Source organism: Callithrix jacchus, chromosome 12, assembly GCF_049354715.1.
Source record: "Callithrix jacchus isolate 240 chromosome 12, calJac240_pri, whole genome shotgun sequence".
Lineage (NCBI taxonomy): Eukaryota > Metazoa > Chordata > Mammalia > Primates > Cebidae > Callithrix > Callithrix jacchus.
This window is the reverse complement of record NC_133513.1, coordinates 124,431,369-124,453,259: the sequence shown is the minus strand read 5'-3', so window position 1 is coordinate 124,453,259 and position 21,891 is coordinate 124,431,369. Positions and strand designations below refer to the sequence as shown.

Here is a 21,891-nt window from a genome sequence, read left to right as displayed (position 1 = left end):
CTCACTTGCAGTGGAAGCTAGACGATGCATGCACATGGACAGGGAGAGGGGATGGGAGGCAGTGCAGACTCCGAAGGGTGAGGCAGAGGGAGGTGGGATGGGTGATGGGGAGTTCTGTAATGGGTACACCGTGTGTTATTTGGGTGAGGGATACACTAACAGCTGTGACTTGACCAGTACCCCATCTATGCATGTCACAAAATTGCGCTTCTGCCCTATAAATTTATAAAAACAAAAAAGGAAAAATAAGTAATAAATGGCAAATCTAAGCAGACTTTCTTTTACAAAAATCTGTAACTTCTAGAAAAACCTACGTGTCCGTTCCTAGGGGGTGGGTTAAATGAGTGCTAATCTGTCCACACAGTGAATATTGTGAGCCATTCAAAAGTCCAGTGCTGCTTTATTTGCCTAGATTTTTTAAAGTTGCAAAGAAAGTGTAAATTATGGTTCATTTGTGCACAGAAAAGGGAATAGAAAGGATATATACTCATATTTGTCTGAAAATGCATAAAATATCTAAGGAAACTCACAGAAGAAAGTGGTAACATTTGTTACTTCCCGTGACAGTTGTGTGGCCACATTTGGGAGTGGAGGCAGGCATTTCGCAGTATATCCATCTGTACCTTTTGAAATTTGAACCATGTAAATATAGTGACTGTCTGGTCTATTCAGAATTAAATCGGTTTACAAGAAAAGTGCAGAGTCATGTCCCACGTGTAGACACAGTTTGCACATGCAAAAATAAATAAAAAATCCCGAGTCAATACTGTGGAAGAATGTGTGTGAAGCATCTTTTAAATCTCCCATAATAATTGTCTTGAATGAATGCTAATTCTGTGCCCATTATTGAATGTAGGCCTAATGGAAATATATAAATTAGGATTTGTTTCTGCTGTACTAATGAGACACCAGAGGCTTCCAGAAATAAAACTCTTTTTGAAAATATTGGCCTTTTGTTTCAGAGGCTCATTTCTCTCAGGCTGCAGTCTATACAGTTCCAGCGTGGATAAAATGATTGTGTGGGCAAGAGGGATCTTTTATCTCCCCATAAAGCTCGGAAGCTCGTTTTCTGGGTGTTTGCATGGAAACAAGCAGCGCGTGGTCATTCTTCCGTGTTCTCTTGCGTCAGGCGGCCCTTCAGTACCCACTATTTCCACTCATAAACCTCACCATCAATGAGACTAATTGTATCAGAAACAGGCAGGGAGCTTCACAAGCATTCAACACACATAAATAACACGACCAATTAACTGCCAGGACGGCCAGGCCCTCCATCTTCCTGTCAGCAGCAGTGTGCTCCCAGCTCTAATTGCACCAGAGTCAGGGAACGGGTCCGGCCCTGCCCGGCTGGCACTTGGGAAGCGTGCTCAGGACCAAGCCAAGGAGAGGCTGCCTTTCTGCAGAGAAAGAACCACCCAGGATGCTGAGCCTGGGTGTGACTCAGCTCCAGATCCACCCCTTCCATCAGGCAAAGGCTCAGCAGCATCTGCGCAGCGCCCAGCCCAGCCACTGCGTGAGGGCACATGGAGCCCTTCCCTCTGCAGGGCACACTTCTCTTTCTCTTCCGGCTGTTAACACCAGAATGGAGTGCTAAGTAGGTGCCAGCTGCACTAGCCTGGCATGAAAGCCCTTGGGGAGAATGAAGTGACCCCAGCATTCTCTCTTGGGCAGTGTTGAAGTGTCAGCTCAGTTAGGTGGGGGCAAGGAGTCAGAACTCAAGGCCCAAGGGAAACCCAGGAGGCCCCATCACCCAGGAGGTTATTGACTTTGGCCTTTGGTTTCCCACCATGCATTCTTTTTTTCCCTCTGGATCTGTTTATTTATTTATTTTTATAGTTTAAGTTGTGTGGTACATGTGCAGAATGTGCAGGTTTGTTACACAGGTATACAGGTGCCACGGTGGTTTGCTGCGTCCATCACCCTGTCATCTACATTAGGTATTTCTCCTAATGTTTTCCCTCCACAGTCCCCCAGCCCCTGCTATCCCTCCCCTAGCCCTCCTCACCTCCTGACAGGCCCCAGTGTGTGATGTTCCCCTCCCTGTGTCCATGTGTTCTCATTGTTCAGCAGCCTCTTGTGAGTGAGAACATGTGGTGTTTGGCTTTCTATTCTTGTGTCAGTTTGCTGAGAATGATGTTTCCAGCTTCATCCATGTCCCTGCAAAGGACATGAACTCATCCTTTTTAATGGCTGCATAGTATTCCCTTCTACCATGGCATTCTTAAGGATGAAATGCAAGAGGATGAGAGGCTGTCTCCTCACAAATGTGCCCCCCTTTCAAGCATGGGCAGGGGTCAGGGTCGGAGATGGGGGCCAGCCCTGAGCAAGACCGTCCTGTTTGGATAGCAGCAGAGCAGGATGGCCAGGTAGAATGCTCCCCACTGGGCCATCTGGACACTCACCCTCTTGTCCAGTACAACTGGAGAGTCTGGAGGGCAGACTTCTCAGCTCTCCGCAATGGCAGGGCCTTGGATTAGCTTGACCTCTGACTGGGGTTGCACAGCTCTATCAGATACCAGCTTCATCATTTAACTGCTCCTTCCTTCAACAGAGCATTGCGCACAGCAGCTGGTTGGTGGCCGGGTAGTGCTGATGTGACCATCGTGCACAGCAGCTGGGTGGTGGCCGGGCAGTGCTGATGTGACCGTCGCATACAGCAGCTGGGTGGTGGCTGGGCAGTGCTGATGTGACCGTCGTGCACAGCAGCTGGGTGGTGGCCGGTAGTGCTGATTTGACCGTTGTGCACAGCAGCTGGGTGGTGGCCGGGCAGTGCTGATGTGACCGTCATGCACAGCAGCTGGGTGGTGGCCGGGCAGTGCTGATGTGACCGTCGTGCACAGCAGCTGGGTGGTGGCCGGGCAGTGCTGATGTGACCGACAAGCTTCTGCCATCACTGACGTCACTGTCTTTGGTAGCACAGCCTCTGTCCTCTGCCCACTTCTTGGCCTGGACTTCTCTACTTCCCTGGGAGCTCATGCCAGCTCTGGCGCACTTGCCTGGTTGTACAAGGGCAGAGCGAGTGCACTGCAGGGGTGAGAGGGGGCTGGAAGGACAAGGGCCCTGTGGGAGGAAGGGCCGCTGACCTAGGGGCTGGAGGTGTGGGCTCAAGGTCAGATGCGGCTCCGATTCATAGCTTCTGACTTTCAAAGCTCTTTTTGTACATATCACTTTCCATTATTCTACAATGTTTCTGTGGGGTAAATTGAGGCATTATGTTCATCCTCAGTGAGGAGAAAACAAAAACCAGCCAATGAGTAAAACAGACGCCCAGGGCAGCTTGGAGGTGTGGAGTGCCCGGTGCACGAGTGGCAGGCCCAGAGCCAGGACCTTCAGCACTGCAGCCTCAAGCCAGAGGCACGAGGACTGGGCCCGCTGGGGGAACATTTGGCCCTCAGACACCTCCAGCCTATCCCCATCCTTTGCAAGAGAATCAGCTTTCTTTTTCTTTCCATAACCTTCTAGATCACTGTTTATCCCTGGCCTTCCAGAACACGTCTCTGATTTGCACAGATAAACTCTGCAGCCACCAGTTCTGCAGCCCCCTCCCTCCGCCCCACCCTTCGGAGTCTGCGCTGCCTCCCATCCCCTCTCCCTGTCCATGTGCATGCATCATCTAGCTTCCACTGCGAGTGAGAACATGTAGTATTTGACTCACAGTGTCTGGCTTATTTTACTTAAGTCGATGTCTATTTTTATTACCTTTTCTCTTTTTTATTGAGGTGAAATTCACATAACATAAGTTAGCGATATTCAAGTGAGCACTTGAGCAGCGTTGAGTGCAATCACCATGTCATTCAACCACCACCTCCATCTACTTCCGACACTTATTCCTCACCCTGAAAGGAAACCCCTTATTGGTTAATCAGTTTCTCCCCGGTTTCCCCTCCCATCATCCCCTGGTAATACCAACCCTCTTTCTGTTTCTACCTTTTCTGCATATCTCATGTGAACAGATCACACCATAGGTGACCTTTTGTGTCTGGCTTTTTTAACTTCATATATAGCCTTCAGGGTTCATCTGCACAGCACCGTGTATCCATAGCTCATCCTTTTTCATGGCAGTATAGTGTTCCAGTGTTTGGATGGACTGCATGTCACTTATTCACCATCCACTGGTGCACATGTGCATTGCGTCCACACTTAGGGGCTTATAAATAATATTGCTGGGAACATTTGTTTCCAAGTATTGGTGTGAATACCTGTGTTTAATTATTCGGGGAACAGATGTAGGAGTGGAACCACTGAGTCCATGTTTAACTTTTCGACTGTTCTAGAGCACTTGAACTGCCTTACATTCCTGCCTTAATGGCTTCATTTTCACCACATTCTCCACACTTAGTTTCCTTTATTTTCTGAAATTGTTCCTTTCTAGTGGGTTTAATGTGTTCTCTGTGGTTTGGTTTTGCGTTTCCCTAGCAACCAGTGATTTTGAGCATCTTTTCACATGCCTTTTGGCCATTTGTGTATCTTCTTTGGCAAAACTTTGCTCATTTTCAAATACAGTGGTTTGTCATTTTCTTGTTGAGTTGTAAGAGTTCTTTACATATTCTGGGTACCAGACCTTTATCGGATACGTAACTGGCAAATATTTTGTCCCATTCTGAAGGTTGTCTCTTCCTTTCTTGGTGATGTCCTTTGATGCACAGAGGTTTTTGTTTTTGATGAAATGCAGTTTATCCGTTTTTTCTTTTGTTGCTCATGCATTTGGGGTTATATCTAAGACTCTATTGCAAAATCCAAGATGCTATCTCTTTCTCCTTAAAACGCTTACGACATTCTTATGTATTTGGGGGCATTTACGTGACACTGTCTTTCAAACATCTATTTCTTTTCTAATTAAAATATGTCTGTATCCATCTATATTCTTGACGTACCTCATTATCTAATTATTTTAAAATTATACCTACATCTATATTATCTATATTTGTGTCTGTGAGTCTCTGTTTTCTGAGACGGGGTCTCACTCTTTGCCCAGGCTGGAGTGTGGTGACATCATCATGGCTCAGTGCAGCCTCAGCCTCCCCAGGCTCGGGTGATCCTCCCACCTCAGCCTCCTGTAATCCCCACTGTGACCCCAGCTAACCTGTAAACGTAGTAGGATGTATATAATGTGTATGTATATATGACTTTCTAGACTTTATTTGTGTTTTCTGCGTAGTAGGATGTATATGATGTGTGTGTATATATGACTTCCTAGACTTTATTTGTGTTTTCTGATAGTCACTCTGGGACCATTTTGTTCTTGCCTCATGGCTAAAGGACCTTCTCAGTCCCTTTGAGGACACCGTGCCAGTCCCGCTGGGGGGGCCCATCTTCCTCTGTGAGACGTGAGGCCGGCGGCCACTTGTGCGCCTGCTCCTGTAGTTTCCTTGCTTGATGCTGAGGTTGCTCTGGTGCCTGGAGCTCCTGCTGCCCGTTCACAGCTTAGAATCAGCAAGTAGCAAGAGAGTTCCCATCATGACCTGTGCGTACATGCAGAGCCACTGGAGACGCAGTTTCTACCTGAGCTTGGATGTGTGAAGAGCCAGCCACTTGGTAGTGGGATCCTGCACAGACTGGCCCGGAGGGCTTTGTTCCAGAATAGAAAACCTTGGTGCCAGCTGCCTTGACTCTTGCCAAATATCGCATGCAGTTTCATCTTTATTTGCTGATTCGTTTTTCTTTGGTTTGATTGCTCTGCACATGGGAAGGGCAGATTGACAAGCCCATTTATCTCTCCCAGTGGATGGTTGTCCCTCATTTAGGTATACATTTAATCAGCCATCCAGTATTTAAACGTTTATTTTGCGTCAATAAATAAACGTTTATTTTGCGTCAATCACACAGTTGATTTAAAGTAGAGTTAAAGATTAAGGCATGACTTCTGTTTTCAGAAAGCTCGTGGATAAGAAATGGGTCATTTAAATGTGACATGCTAGAAGAGAAATGTATGTAACATTTTTTGAAACATGGAAGGACAGTGAGGTCATTGCTCACTGCACACGGCAAGTTTGGGCTTTGCAAGGCAAGGGGATATTGGCGTGCTCTACTCAGAAGAGAAGGGCTTTGTGGGGCAAAGAGGAAAGCAGCTTCCAAGAAACAGACACTTCCAGGTAAAGGCACAGAGGCGGAGAGTGTGGTGGGTCCTAGGGCAACCCCCGAGTTTGACCCTGTGGAAACAAGGGCTGGTCACTGAGATGGGGAAGTCTGCAGTCAGAGAGGTGACTGCTATCGGAGCCTGCGCAGGTGCATGGCAGACACAATGCTCAAGTGCAGTGCCCACCCCCAAGGAGCCTGTCTCCTAAGAGGGAGGCAGACACGTGAGCCATAACGTTAGCCTCACATGTAAGAAGAAGAGCAACAAACAGAGTAGGGGACAGAGAAAAGGTCGCCCCGACCATGGGTCGCGAACTGTGTCCAGAGAGTCTGGGGTCTGGCTCAGATGAGGGAAGAGTCAGTGGCGGGGCATGGGTGTAGGGTATTCTAGAGAGAGCTGGTGCATAAGACTGTGTCCTGAGCTTGTTCTGGGAGCCGTCTTAGGTAGTAGAGAATTTCTAAAAAATCAGATTTTTAGGAGAAAGAACTGGGATTAGATTATATCCTACAGAGGGCGAAGAGCCACTGAAATCAAAGAGGAGCCCAAGGTCACATCTGCAAACAGGAGATCTGGTGGATGGGCCAGAAATTCTGGTTCTAGTTGACCTGTTTGATAGGCAGCTCAGCAGAATTGGGAAAAGATCAATCCCAGATCAGAACGTAAGTTAAGTATTTCCCCAACAAAGCGTCTCTTTGTACCGCTTGCTTCGTTGTAAGTATAGAATTGATTATTTCAAATGCTTCAATTCCTTTAAAAGAAAACAAAGGAAATAGTCATTAAAAATGCAAGTTCCTCAGAAAATGTCTGCCATGCTCTAAGTCAGAGCAGGCCCCTATCGTGGGCAGTGCCAAACAGAACACAGTGCTGGTGAGTCTCCCCCTCCCCGTCATTTAAAAACCGTGCCTGCCCTTGTCATAAAAATGCATTCTGTGTGTATTCGGGGATGGCCTTGGCAAGGGAATTATTCTTTCAAGTGATGGGTGGTTTGCTTTGAAGCCAGCCCAAATTGGATCGTGCAGACTGACATTACAAATCAGTGCCATGAGCACGGCACTGTTTTTATCCTTGCGCACACAAGCAGCAGTCCCAAGCCTGGATTCGTTAAAGGTTATGTTTGCCTTAAACTAATTAAAGCCATTTGTATCAAATGACTGGAATAACTTCCCCTTTGAAATAAAGAAAATAACTGAAAGAAGTTAGTTAGAAAAAAAGTTAATTTTATCAGCCGAGATGAGAACTGCCCTATTAATTTTATTACTTCTAAATGTGAAAATAAATCAGTTAGGTGAGGACTGCATTTTCGCATAGATGACTCTGCAGAAAGTCAGAGCTGACTCGATATGAGCTCTTTGAAGAATAACAGGCCCGCTGGTGCTAAAGCCGCGCGTGTATAAATCACAGGCCGCCATAACCGCAGGGGCAGGGGGTCCCGAGAGTTCTTCTGAAGCCATCTTTTCTTTTGGTCATGCAGACTTCCAAGAAGCACGAGGGCACTTGTGTGCAAAGGCAGATGCCCTTATAAGTATCTGCTGATTTAAATCATGCAAATGGGTCAGATTAGGATGGATTTATCACAAATCATGACTTCTATCTAAGAGAATATTTTAAATAAATGTTTATTTCTTTTAAATTAGTTACTTAGTGACACCGCCTGCCTCAGTGCTATGTCCCCAGCTAGGGACAGGGACACAAAGACCCCGGCCATGCCCTGAGGACCTCCCAGTCTTCGATGTAACTTAAATGTGTGTTTTTCTTTCTTTCACACATGACAGTGCAAGATGCATTTTTGCAGATGCAAGCGAACATTCTTCAGGTCTTTTTCCTATGCCCACTCATCTGGCGGACTCAAGGGCCTCTAAAGGGACTTGAATATTTGATACACACACACATGGAGTGTGCACATACACACATGCACACACATGCTCGTATACACACGTCCTGTGTGCACACACATGCTATGTGCACACATATGTATGCACATACACAGATGCTGTGTACACACAGACACACATGCACACAGTGCTACGTGCACACACATACACACACATGAGCAGTGTGCAGGCACACACACGGTGCTATGTATACACAGACGCTGTGTACACACAGACGCACATGCACACACACACACACATGCAGTGTGCAGGCACACACGGTGCTATGTGCACACAGATGCTGTGTACACACAGACGCACATGCACACACACACACGCAGTGTGCAGGCACACACACGGTGCCATGTGCACAGACACAGTTACATCTCTGTTCAGATTGGTTTTGATTTCCATGTGGTGATTTGCAGCTGCATCTTAACATGAGCAACGCTGCCTTGGGAGGAATGAGTGATTGTTCCCAGTATGTTTGCAAAGAATATTTGCAAATGTTTCCCTTAAAACGTTCTGGATAGAACAGTGTTTACCACGAGTTTTTGGAATGCCCAGGCAGATGAACAAGTGCATTTTGCAAAGATACCTGGACGCAGAGGAGCTCAGTTTGCTCAGGAGGCGAGTGGGGACACAGAGAGGCTCTCTCTGCTCCTGGCCCACCTGCTCCACTGCAGGTCTCCTCTGGGTCTGGGTCTTCTCTGCTTGCACGGCCACAGGCAGACCCTGGCAGCAGCTGAGGCTGGCTCAGCAGGCTCTCGGCGAACCATTATTAGAATCTACTTCCATGAGCCCTGCCGTGGGCACCACTGTGCATGGCACTGAATGTTCAGCCTCTCTGTCCATGCCAGGCTCTTCCACGTGGTATTATTTTTCCCATTCACTTCACGGGGAAACAATCTCAGAGAAAGTCAGCGATGCTCCCCGCACTTCATGGCTGGGAAGTGACCCAGCTGAGTGCTGTGCCCAGGCCTGCCTGATTGCAGACCTCAGCCTCTGTGCAGAGCACAGATCCCCTGGGGCCCCCAGAGTTACTGGTGGCGCTGTCCCATCCTCACCTGACTTCCATCCTCGCAGTCCAGGGGAAGGGAGAGAGCTGTTCCTTAGCTGAACCTGACCCTACTCTCCTCTTTCGGTCTCAATGCCCCTCAGGCTCTAGGCCTTGGTTCTGCTGTGGGGAGGTCCCAGCCCTGGCTGGAGACCTGGAGGGTGTGCAACCCCACAGACCAGGGAACAGCAGAGGGGCCTGGATTCCAGGGTTACTGGCTCAGGTCCATGGCAGGCAGTGGCCAGAGGTGTGCCCTTCCCTGGCTGGCCCTAAAACTCCCGGTCATGAGAATAGAGCCAGCGGGGGCTCCTCCTGAATAACGGTGTCAAAACCAGACGCCGGGGACCGACTTCCCTTCGAGGTAGCAGACACCGCTGGTAATAGGATGCACGGCGCCTTCTAATTCCTTCCAAATGGAATCCTTTTCTTTCTTTTTTTTTTTTTACAAAATAATGTTCTTATTTGACAGAATGTAATGACGTCATGTAGAATGTATGTTTAATCATGCGCTACCTTCCATGTGGAATGGGAGGCTGTATGGAAAGGCGTCTCGAGGTTCTCAGATCTGAAGTTCTGAATACTTGTGCTCGGAGAACTCGTGTGTGAAACAGTATTTTAACTTTCTGGCTCCAACACTTACTTTTTACATTGTCAAAATACTCTTGCGAACAGTACAGGTCTGCTTTTGAAATTCTCTTTCTTCTACGAAATAACATCCTCACTAGATAGCAGCCTACAATCAATGTCAATGTGAAAGTGAAACGGTATTAGCCGTGGATAGCAGCCGAAAAGAACTGTGAATGTAAATGTGAACGTAAAGATAAAGTGACATCATTTTATGTTGTTATATTTATGAAAGTGTGTAGTATCCTATGTATGTTATGTATGACATCATCAGTGCAGTAGATCGCTGTCCTCATAGGTTTTACAATTTGCAGAGCTCCCTGCAGTGTCCAGTGGCAGCTGCCCCTAAGGCTGGGCCTGAGCTGGCCTCGCTCCTGTGCTGCCTGCCCTCTGTCACTCAGCCCTGCCTGTGACCCACAGCACCGCCGCCTTGGCTCTGGGACTTTGGATCCCTATCTACCATTGCTGTATCTATATATATATTTCTTCCTCTTTCTCCCCCTCTTCCTCCTCCTCTTCTTCTTTTTCTTTCTTTCTTCTCCTTCTCCTTCTCCTTCTCTTCTTCTTCCTATCCACCCTTGGGGGTATCATGTCAATGTCACCATCTCGAGCCTCTCGTGGAGCTGTGTGCTGGGCTGTGTGCTGGAGTCCCTTGCAGAGTGGGTTGGTCACTGTTTGCTGCCCACCAGACCAGGAAGACCATGCCTGTCTTTCCCCAGACCTCCCTCGGGCCTCAGGCCATGCTCACAGCAGGGTGATGCTTGGCACATATTTTTCACTAAACCATGAAGAAATCATTGCCAGTTCTTTGTCTTGAGGTCAGTTGCGGTCATCAGGAGCAGAATGGAGAATTCCAGGACTCCCGACCTGCTGGTGGCCACTGCTCTCCGCCCAGAGGTGGCTGCAGGGAATTAGGGGTGCCTGGATCTTAACCTCACAGAGCCCGGTACCCCTCACTATCTGCAAGGGAACAAAACCATCAGCGATGCACACAGCTGTTTCTGTCATTGTGAAGTGTAGTATAGGTGTAAGGCTCCACTTCTTGGCTCCGAAATAGCAATGCTTTCATGGACCTCAAGACAAAAGCACAAGGGCCAGAAGACATTTGTGGAAGTCCCTCCCCCCAGCCCTCCACGGTGGTCGCGTCAGTAGGAATGGCTTTCTCTGAACTTTGCAGAGTCACATGGCTGGGCTGGCTCAGTCCCCCTGGCTGCTGTCCAGGTTGGAAAAGCTGGTGCCCAAGGGTGGACCCAGGGCTACTGTGGCGGTCACTGAGGGAGGATAGGGCTGCGTTCTACAGACCCCCCTCACATGGCAGGATGTGGTGCTCTGAGGGGCACATTCTTCACACTTCTGTTTAGGGCATTCTTGGATTGAAGGAGAAGTTTAAAAGGCGGCTGAAATGGTGCTGACCTTGGTGTTTCTATATATGTAACTTAAGTCAAGAAGCCCCATGGTCCTGGCTTGGGCATGGCCTGGCCTCTTGCCATGACCTGCTGCCCACTTGGCTGTGTGGGAACTGCTCCCGATGCTCCACCTTGGTGGGGGCTGGGGATGGGTGCTGCTCACCTCCTGGTCTGGGCAGCATGACCTGTTGGGAGAGCTGGGCAGGTGTGGTCACAGAAGCCCCAGCTTCCACCAACATGGTGCTAATGCGGGCTCAGCCTCCCCTGCTGTCAGAGGGCTGGAGGCCGGGCTGGTGCTGCCGTGAGATGGAACCCTCCCTCAGTGGTGACACAGGGATGTGTCCCTGAGGGAAGGAACGAGCACTAATGAGCACACGTGAGTAGTGAGCGGGAACTTCTTTGCCTTTCATTAAACAATGAATTTGCAGCCCGTGGAGTGTGCAGTTGGGTCCCATTTGTTGATTCTGTTGTCTCCCGTGATTGAAGAGACGCTCCTCAAGTGTGGAGAGCCAGATCTTCATCCCGGAGCACATGGAACGGGGTGGGTGCCTCGGGAGCAGGTCCCAAGGGATCCCGGAGATACCCGGGGCAGGGTGAGCGACAGCCCTGAAGTTGGTGCTTGCTGGGAACCCACGGGTGAGACCAGGTGTCTCCCAGGTGCTAGGGAGACCTCAGGTGCCAGAGAGGCATGAAGGTCTCCACACCCAGTTTCCAAATTAAGGCCTGTGCTTCTTCCCAGGCCCTGAGGACAGACAGACAGACAGATGCATGTCCTTGAGAGAGATGTTTCCTGGCCTCCGTGGCTAGGGGGCCTCACTTTTTTGGGTGAGACTTAGAAGCACATCCCACATCTGGTAGACCTTTCAAGCTGTCTGAAGACCCTCAGGGCATGAGACACTTGTCACCCCGTTTATCAGAGCTCAGCTGAAAGGAACAAGAGACATTCAAATGCAAACCTACTTCATCTTATTTCAAAACCCCGTCCAGGGCCCTATGCTAGTTGGCTTTCTTATTTCCTGGGAAAATCCCCAGGAGTAAAGGGTGGGAGAGCCTGCGTGACTGTCCCAGAGCATGGAGTCTGCTTCTGTCAAAATGGCAACATGCCAGCATCTAGAGAAAAAAATAAGGTGGAAACAGACTTGAAACTACAGCAGGCACTTGAGGGGCTAACAGCCCCTGTGCACAGTGTGGGTGTCATGCATGGTCAAGACGGAAAGAAGCTGGACTGTGGATCTAAAAGAGTCAGAGGTCTGGGGAGATGTGGGGGCATCAATTTGTAGTTACGTGCCAGGAGCCTCCCTTCCAGCCTCCCGCTGTGACCCTAGCTGATGTCTGCCCTGAGCCTGCTGCTCTGTGCCAGCCTCGGAAGTTGGGGTTGCTGCCTGTGTGATGGGCTGGACAGGTGGGTGTCCCAGCACACATGCTGCCCTCTGACATGTGCTGGGCGTGTGAACACCCTTGAAGGGGAGACAGCAGGGTGGCCATGGGGGCTTACCACTGCAGATGGATGGGCTGCACCTACAGGCATTCCAAGGTCCTGTGCTGGGACAGCAGTGCAGGGCACACGCAGTTCTCACCATAGAGGCCACTTGTTTTGATGTCATCATTAGAAATAGAATGTAGACATGGTGCTTGCTAATGTATGTACCTGTCAGCTTTTCTTTCCTTCTTTGCATATCTGTGTGTGTGTGCATATCCATGTGTGTGCACGCGTCTGTGTGTGCATATACCTGTGTGTGCACGTGTCTGTGTGTGTGCACATGTCTGTGTATGCATATCTCTGTGTGCATATCTATGTGTGTACACGTGTCTCTGTGTGTGGATATCTCTGTGTGCATGTGTCTGTGTGTGCATATCTGTGTACACGTGTCTCTGTGTGTGCATCTGTGTGTGTGCATGTGTCTTTATGTGCATATCTCTGTGTGGACATGTCTGTGTGTGCATCTCTCTGTGTGTGTGCACGTATCTCTGTGTGTGCATATCTCTGTGTGTGCATCTCTCTGTGTGCACGTCTCTATGTGTGCATGTATCTCTGTGTGTGCATATCTCTGTGTGTGCATCTCTCTGTGTGTGCACACGTCTCTATGTGTGCATGTATCTCTGTGTGTGCATATCTCTCTGTGTGTGCGCATGTCTGTGCATATCTGTGTGTGTGCACGTGTCTGTGTGTGCATATCTGTGTGTGTGCACATGTCTGTGTGCATATTTCTCTCTGTGTGTGCATGTATCTCTGTGCACGTGTCTCTGTGTGTGCACATGTCTGTATGCATATCTCTGTGTGTGCATGTGTCTGTGTGTGCATATCTGTGTGTGTGCATGTGTCTGTGCATATCTCTGTGTGTACACATGTCTCTGTGCATCTCTGTGTGTGTGCATGTGTCTTTATGTGCATATCTCTATGTGTGTGCACATGTCTGTGTGTGCATCTCTGTGTGTGCACGTGTCTGTGTGTGCATATCTCTGTGTGCATATCTGTGCACATGTCTGTGCATATCTCTGTGTGTGTGCACGTGTCTGTATGTGCATATCTCTGTGTGTGTGCATGTGTCTGTGTATGCATATCTGTGTGTGTGCATTTGTGTGTGTGCATGTGCCTGTGCATATGTGCACATGTCTGTGTGTGCATATCTCTCTGTGTGTGTGCACATGTCTGTGTGCACATATCTGTGTGTGTACACATCTGTGTGTGCATCTCTGTGTGTTCATGTGTCTATATGTGCATATCTCTGTGTGTGTGTGCATGTGCCTCTGTGTGTGCTTATCTCTCTGTGTGTGTGCACATGTCTCTGTGTGCATATCTCTGTATGCATATCTCTGTGTGTGTGTGCATATCTCTCTGTGTGTGTGCACGTGTCTGTGTGTGCATATCTCTCTGTGTGTGTACATGTGTCTCTGTGTGTGCAGCATTGGCCTCTCTGGACACCAGAGATGGGCACCAGGGCCTCTGGTGCAGCTCAAGCATCCAGAACAGCAGCAGTTTTGAGCCTGGCTATGACTTTCATGAGAACCCATTTGGAGGAGCACTCATTGCTGGGTGCTTGCTCTGACACCCAGAGGGCTTGGCAGAGCAGCAGACTGAAGCCCTCCGTCTGTTGGCAGCTGTAATTCCTGCACTGCCTTGACAGGTGGGCGTTGCTTAAATAGCTCAGCCTGGTACTGTGAAATGGATTTATGCTTTGAAACAAAGTTGCAGGAAAATGTTTTAAATGATGGCTACAAGTTCACAAGAATCTCCCTCTACCGCCTTCCTCCCTGCTGTATATCTGCACCTATGTCTCAATCCCTGTCTCCTGTCTTCATTTTTGTCTCTGTCCCAGCCTCCGCCTTCTCCTGCTCCTCCATCTAGCCATCTCTTCTTTTCTTGGTCCAAGGTTGGGATAAAGTCCTACTTGGCTCACTATGTACCTGACACAAGAGTGCTGGCAATTTTTCTCTTTTTAATAGAAATTGTCTGGTTTAGTATGTGTCTTTTGTTTTGACCATCCCTACTTTTGATTAAAGATGAGAACTTTGAGCATAATTTACGAGTGGCATAGGACTCGCCATCAGCTCATTCATTTACTCATTAAACACTTGTTTATTGAGGTCAGAGATGGGCAGGGAGCTGGCTCTGTGGCTCCCTCCCTGGGTACAGCTGGTGCCATGGTGGTGTCAGCTTCCTGGACACTGTGGGACAAGCTTGCCCCTGGGGTGGGCTGCAGTGCCCTGGTAACTTGGGAGTAGCTCTTTGAGAGGGATAGAGCATTGAAGCCTGTTTTCCCCGTAGGTCCTGATGTGCCACCCTGCAGGCTTGCCTCTGTGCAGGCGTGCCGCGCCAGGTGAGGCAGGCACTGGGCTCTCCTCTCTGCCTTCTGCTGACAGCCAGGTCCTGGTGCTGTCATCTGCACTCCTGCTACCCTCAGATCCCAAAGCTCACTCTGCTGGGTGCAGCACTTCCTGCATCGATAACCTGGAGTTGGCCTCCTTGTGGGAAGCCTGCCTTCATCAGGGTCGCAGAGCGCCCCAGGCCCTGGATGATGCAGTGCAAATGCCCACCCCCTCCCTGGGCCATTCTGTCTAGCAGTGACACCGGATTCTCTTGCTGGCCAAGCAGATCTGCTGGTCAGACGGATGCCCAGAGGAATCTGGACTCTGGCTGGGGATGCAGGAGTGGAGTCTCATTAGAGGGGTGAGTTCAGGTTTCAGGAGTGGAGTCTCATGATGAGGTGAATTCTCATTACAGGGCTGAGTTGTGTTAAAAGGTGGAGTTGCCTCTCAGTACTGAGACCCCTTCTTGTGGAGGAAGCCACGCTCTGGTTCTCTGGTCTGAGCGTTTTACAACCCTTTGTTCTTGCAGAGGAAATTCAGGATGTTAAAAATGGCTCGGAAATTAATTCTCTGCAGCTTGTCAACTCTGTGAAATCACTACCTATGAAAAATTTAGGAGGACTCAGAAATGATTTGCTGTTTTTGTGAAAATAATCTTCACTTATAGTGGAGTTCAAGGAGGTGCTCTGGGACCACAGGAGCCAGCCTTTGCTGGGAACGGGTGGGTGAGAGGGAGAGGCAGGCAGAGCAGCAGCCGTGAGCCCTGCCCACAGCCCAGCCCCTACCAGGGGACCTCTGCAGCCCCAGCTGGCCTGGACCCTCTCCAACTGCATGGCAGCCCTGCCAGCTGTGTCCACCTGGCCCACTGAGCAGGGCCTGGGAAGACCTGCCCCGGCTTCATGGATGCTCCCAGAGAAGTGGCGCCACTGTGGGGTTTCAGCCTACGCCGCTGGGCTTCGTGCCAGGCCTGTCCTGAGTGCTGGGGTTTGGTGCTCTGTCAGAGGTGACACCGCACGCCTTCCCCAGTGCCAGCAGCCCTCAGTGCTGTCCTCCAGAGGTGGCAGTTGCACCCCCAGCATCTGACTGTGGCCTCATATTCCTGGCAGGGCAGCAGGTCTGTGCGGCAACACTGAGCGGGGCTGAGACCACCACCTGCTCATCCCCTGGTGGGATGTGGGGATGGACCGGAGGACTCTGGCTCTTTGGGACCTCTGAGGAGCAGCAGCCACTCCAACTCCAGCCCCTCTGGAAGCAGTCAAAAGTCCTGCTGGGAAGGGGCTTCTCAAGGGTTTGCTCCCCTACCCCTGCCTCCTACCCAGTCCTGGGCTGCCAGGGAGAGTCTCCCTCTCACCAGCTCCTCACCAGCAGGATATGGCCTTCCTGACATCATCTGGAGGACTGTGCCAGATGTCTGTCTAGAGGGCATTTAAGGAGAGGGGATTTAAGGAGGCACCTCCAGGCTGTGCCTGTCTGCTCCTAGCTGCTCCCAACCTTCCCTGCCAGACATGGCACCCCTTCCATTCACGTGTCTTATGGGCCCCTGGGCCCCTCTTGTTTGTAACCCCTGAGAGCTGTGTCTCCTGCTTCTGCCTTGCTCCAGGGCCAGCAACTCTTGTGAATTGCCACTCAGCGTGAAGACCACCCGCAGGCACCTTCCCAGGGACAGAGTTCCCTTAGATGCCATGGTTCTCATTGAAGAGGCCGACTCGGAAAATCAATGCAGTCACCGCACTTCATTTAGGACCGTACACAATGGGCCCTGAGTGTGTCATTTTTATTATCTTAAGCATAAATTGTATTTTCTCCTTATTTTATTATCAATTTTTCAAAGGAGCTCAGTACCGGTTAAATTGACAGATAATTCCTGCCCTCCCTCTGGGTTACTGTGTGATCTAGAAGATGCTTACCTCGCCTGCTCTTCTTAGTTGTAAGATGAGATCATTGTGCCTACTTTATCTCAGCATCTTGGAAAATATTTTATAAGGGTACATACAGGGCGGCAGTGAGCAAGATCAAAATATCGTGCCGGCTGGGTGCAGTGGCTCATGCCTGTAATCCCAGCACTTTGGGAGGCTGAGGCAGGTGGATCACCTGAAGTCTGGCCAACATGGTGAAACCCCATCTCTACTACAAATACACAAATTAGCTGGGCGTGGTGGCAGGTGTCTGTAATCTCAGCTACTCAAGAGGCCAAGGCAGGAGAATTGATTGAACCCAGGAGGCGGAAGTTGCAGTGAGTGGAGATCATGCCACTGCACTCCACCCTGGGTGACAAGAGCAAAACTCCGCCTCAAAAAAAAAAGTTCATTCATTATTCTCTCTACAGCAGTTCTGCAGGCGGATGAGACCTTCTATGCACTTGGAGGTGAAGCCATTTGTATATGGAAATGGGGTCACTAGATTATGGCACACACAGAAACAGGCTCCAGTGACTCCTGCCGTCTCCTGCCACCTTCTGTGTGACCATCGTAGCTGGCATAGGCCTGGGTGTCCTCCCTGAGAATGGAGGCGGTTAGACAGACGCACATGCCCAAGCAAGGCTCAGGTGAGCTGATCTCAGGGTCTGCTTCCAGCTGCGCGAGGAGCCAGCACACATGGAGCACGCATGGTGTGGATCCTCCTCGGGAACCCTTCCCATAATGGCTAACCACCAATAGAGGACTCCAAGCCCTCCCAGTTCCGTCCAGCCTCAGGGCTGGTAGAGACCATCTGTGGGTCAATGCCCTCTTCAGCCTAAGAGATTTCCTGCCTAGTTCCAAAATCGTCGGAGGAGGTTGGCTTCAAAGGCATGAGCAGTGGCTCTTGGCTTTCAGAATAGAAAGGTGAATTCTCTCTCCTTGTTACCTGAGGTCCATTCACTTCTCTGGGTTTGCCTCCTCCCCCGCAGCAGGAAACAGAAGACGCCTGTTCTCACAGCCTCACAGTGAGGGCTGCAGCTCCGGTTCCTTCAAGATTTACTCCACATACTTCCAGATACAATGCTGACACTTGGAATCCCAGAACTGGAAGGGACTCATGACAGTTTCTTTTACGGACCAGGAAACTGAGGTCAAAGGAGGCCAGTATTTACGGCATTAAAATCGGGCTGACTTTCAGAATCATCTTTTGCATTGGGAGATACTGATCTATTTCTAATATTTGCATTGGGAGATACTGATCTATTTCTAATAACTTTTTCACTTCCTGGAGTATTCTTCATTTTAATAATTTTTAGAGAAACGAACTCTTTTGAATGTTAAAATAAATCTCTGGGCCAGGCGTGGTGGCTCATGCGTGTAATCCCAGCACTTTGGGAAGCCGAGGCAGGTGGATCATGAGGTCAGGACATAGTGAAATCCCATCTCTACTAAAAATACAAAAATTAGCCGTGTGTGGTGGTGTGTACCTGTAATTCCAGCTACTCAGGAGGCTGAGGCAGGAGAATCACTTGAAGGTTGCCGTGAACAGAGACTGCGCCACTGCACTCCAGCCTGGGTGACAGAGTGAGACTGTCTCAAAATAAAAAAATAAATAAGTAGGTAAATTCCTGGTACTTCATTTGGTGTAGGAAGCATTTGCTGGCCTTAGAATGTGTGATGGCTACACGGCCGTGCCATTGACTGGACCTGAATCCTGGTGCGGCCTTTGAGCTGAGGCCTGACCCCCAGGTAATGCCAACACCTTTGTGTCTTCACCTTCTGGGTCCAAGCAGGTGCCTCAACCTGGAATAACGACTGAGAAGCACAATAGGGAGAAGCTGCCAGGACCCTGACTCCGGGTCAGGCACAAGCAAACCCACCTCCCTCTTCTTTCAGGGAAACACAGCAGGTTGATCGCTAAGCTCTAAGAGTTTCTGAAGCTACTGAGTCTTGTCCAGGAGACAGGACACGGTTTTCCTTTCCACACGTTTGCTAAAGAGCTTTGTTGTTGCCCCACGTGACGTCAAGGGGCTCGTGTTGAACGCCTTTCTCCTGGAAGCTCTCGGCAGTCCCTGCAGCACTTTGAGAGAGGAGTGTCTAATTGCTCACGGCGCATTCTCTCATTTCTCCCCGCCAGCAGGGAGGGCTGTGCTGGCTTCTCCGAGGGCAGTAAAGACGTGCCTGTCAGCTGACTGGCGAGGGTGGGTTTAGCACAGCCTTCTTTTCTTCCTTCCAGACTTCCATATGACCTTCTCAGTTCTCTTTGTCTCTCATCACTGCCAGGAGGAAAATCACATTGACGGCCGCTGGGGAGCACTTCAGACCTCAGAGTGGGCTTTGATCGATAGAGGCGTTGCACAGGAAGGCATTGCCGCCATGCCTCTCTCGGAGGGTGGAAATATATTGCTTGTTCCCCGAAGTACTTCAGCGCCCATCGTCTTACAACTTGTTGATTTTCCTCCATAAACTAGTTCTCTCTGCCACTCAAGGGAGGATTTTATGACAGCATCATCAGAGTTTGTGGAGAGGCCCAAAGCAAAGAGTACTTAAGCATGTCAGAGTGGACCCCGGAAGGGGCCCCCGGAGAGCCGTAGTGTAAGCACTTTCACGGCGGGATGGCTGAGACGCAGGCCCAGTTACGTGCAGGAGCCCCTGGTGCCACCCACGTGCTCCAAGGTACCTGCAGAATCAATGGCTTTTAAAGAGGGCCGGCTATGAAGAGAACTATTTAGGGCGAGGCACACACATCTGTCACAGGTATTCTGGGGGTCTGCGTCTGTGATTAGGGGCTTCAAAATGATCATCAAACATATCTTCTCTAAGAAGCACTCATAAGAAACAACGTAAATCCATTTATCTCAAAGGCCGGACTTTAAGGTCTGATTTTTACAAAGATCATCTTTCAATACAAAAAAATCTCTTAATATGTTTTCTCAAGGTAATGGGGAATCAGCTAAGGAATGCTCTCATTTGAGAACAGTATCATGGGCCTACAGCCTCCTCGCAGGCTGCCAATATTCCTAAGTTTTTCACAACACATATTTATTTACATGCTCTTAAAAGATAGGGACAGACGTTTCTGCTCTGATTGCTGTGTGTTTTGTAGGCACCCGCCATGTTGAAAACATAGAGTGTATGGCGCAGAATTAAAACACAGCCTCAGCTTTCTGTGCACGACCCAGCCAGGCTTCCTCCCTGGGACCTGCTCTTTGCTGTACTTTAGATAAAATTTAAACCAATTCACTTTTGGCTCATTCTTAGGCAATAAAAAGCCATCCACTCATATCCAGACAAAAAATAGGTCTCAGTTCAGTAGTGAAATTTGTGGAGTGCTGGGTCATGGAGACGCCGAACGCAGCTTCTCTCCTCCCTTCTCTCGGGGCTGCTTTGTATTGGGTCTGCGAGGGCAGGGGAAGGGTGGGCTCATCTGTGTGTGCCCCTTGTCCCTCAACCAGGGGGGCTGCTTCTGGTGTCTGTAGGATGGAGGCAGAGGGACAGGGCCCCAGATGCTTTAACAAGGGTCCCCCAGGGTGTGGCAGTGTCCCCATCTGCTAGCTCCTTTCTGTAGCGTAGAGGTAGTGACCAGCTATTCCCACTGGTCTGATGAGGAGGCAGAGATGGGGTGGGAACAGGACTGCTGGGCAGGATCAGGGTAGAGACCTGGTGTCCAGGCTCCTTGATGCCCGCTGCACCTTGACAGGGAATGAGCTGCGAGAGTGATTCTTGCAGAGTTCTTGAAACCCTAATGCAGACTCCGCTTATCTTCCTGAGAGACAGTGAAATATTTCTGCTGCCCTGAAAGCCAGTTTCTTGACTCAGGCTTGGTTCTCCGGTTCAGTGAAAATCCAATAGCTCTTTCCCCAAGGCCAACCTTGAAACAGACCCATGCACGGAGCTGCCAGGCCCGAGGGCATGTGTTGGGGTGGTCATGGCTGTCTGGGAGCCCTGTGGTCGGCACTGGCCAGTGTCTTGTGAAGGAAGAGTGCGCAGTGCAGGTTGTGTGGACAACCTCTTGGTATAGCAATGACAGAGGAGGCCAGCGCCGTCAGGGATCCCTGCTCGGCCTGTTTGCCGGCAGCCTACACTGAGGGCAGACCCGCCACCTGGCCCTGGCGAGAGGCTGCAGGCCAGGGCCCTGTGCAGAGTGACAGTGGAAGACAGGCTGGGCATTCCTCCACCGGCTCACTGGATGGAGGGGAGCCAGGGGTGGGATCCTGTGCCTCTGCCATGTCTGCATTCAGCATGTTTAGGGATGGGGCCTCTGGGACATATCCAGGCTGCCTTGGTAATGAGGGCTTCCTCCCAAGGGCGCTGGAGGCGGATGCCCTGCAGGCCATTTGGCTCTGCAGCCATGAGCCAGATAGGTGCCAATGCCCGCAGAGGGCATGAGAGCCGGGGCTATGCAGTGCTTCCCGGAGCTGTGCTGGGGCAGGAAGAAAGGCTAGAAGGTGAGGGTGCCAGCGGGACTCCTAGTCCTGCTTTTCACCCACTTCAAGCACAAACGTGTGTCTTGAAGGGGCCACGGGACATCCTTTCTGTGTGCGTGCGTACATATGCACATCAGTGCCTTCCATGCACACATATGTATAAAGGGATTTGCGTTCATTCCCCATCCTCCCTTCTGCCCGGAAGGAACACACCTGGGCCTGTCTGACTGTGCTGCCCAGTCTTGAGCTCTGGGTCAAGCAAAGCAAATCTCTGCTTCCTGAGGGTCCTGCCCTGCATACAGTGAGACTGGGCCGGGACTTTCCTTTGAGAACTGATCTGTTGTTTTGGGTTGGTATGCGGTTAGATGGTTTGGGTCTTTCTTTTTATTCTTGGTATTAAAACAGCGCTCTGCCTTGCTGTGCTGTTTTTCCCTGAATCTACCTGCAGAATGTTGAGTGTTAGACATTTTTGGGTAAGATGAAAATGCAGCAGTCTTCGGGCATTTGCAGAATCCCTTCCTCCCCGAAGCAACTACTTTTCAAAGTGCTGTGGAGTCTGGCACCCTGGGAAAACCAGTGCCCACTATGGTGACCAGTAAGCCATGGTCACTGGTGGCATGGCCCCCAAGGAGCCCCTCTCGTCCCCTTGGCAGGGCCAGGACCAAGGGCAGCCTGTCATGGCCACCCGATGGCAGAGCCTCAGTAAGGCTGGTTCTTTGATCCTA

At 50.1% G+C, this 21,891-nt stretch overlaps 1 protein-coding gene across 1 annotated transcript in view; it reads left to right on the top strand.

The window, feature by feature from the left end:
* Positions 1-21,891, top strand: part of TCERG1L (transcription elongation regulator 1 like) — a 225,301-nt gene that overhangs the window by 131,338 nt on the left and 72,072 nt on the right. The window lies entirely within an intron of this gene.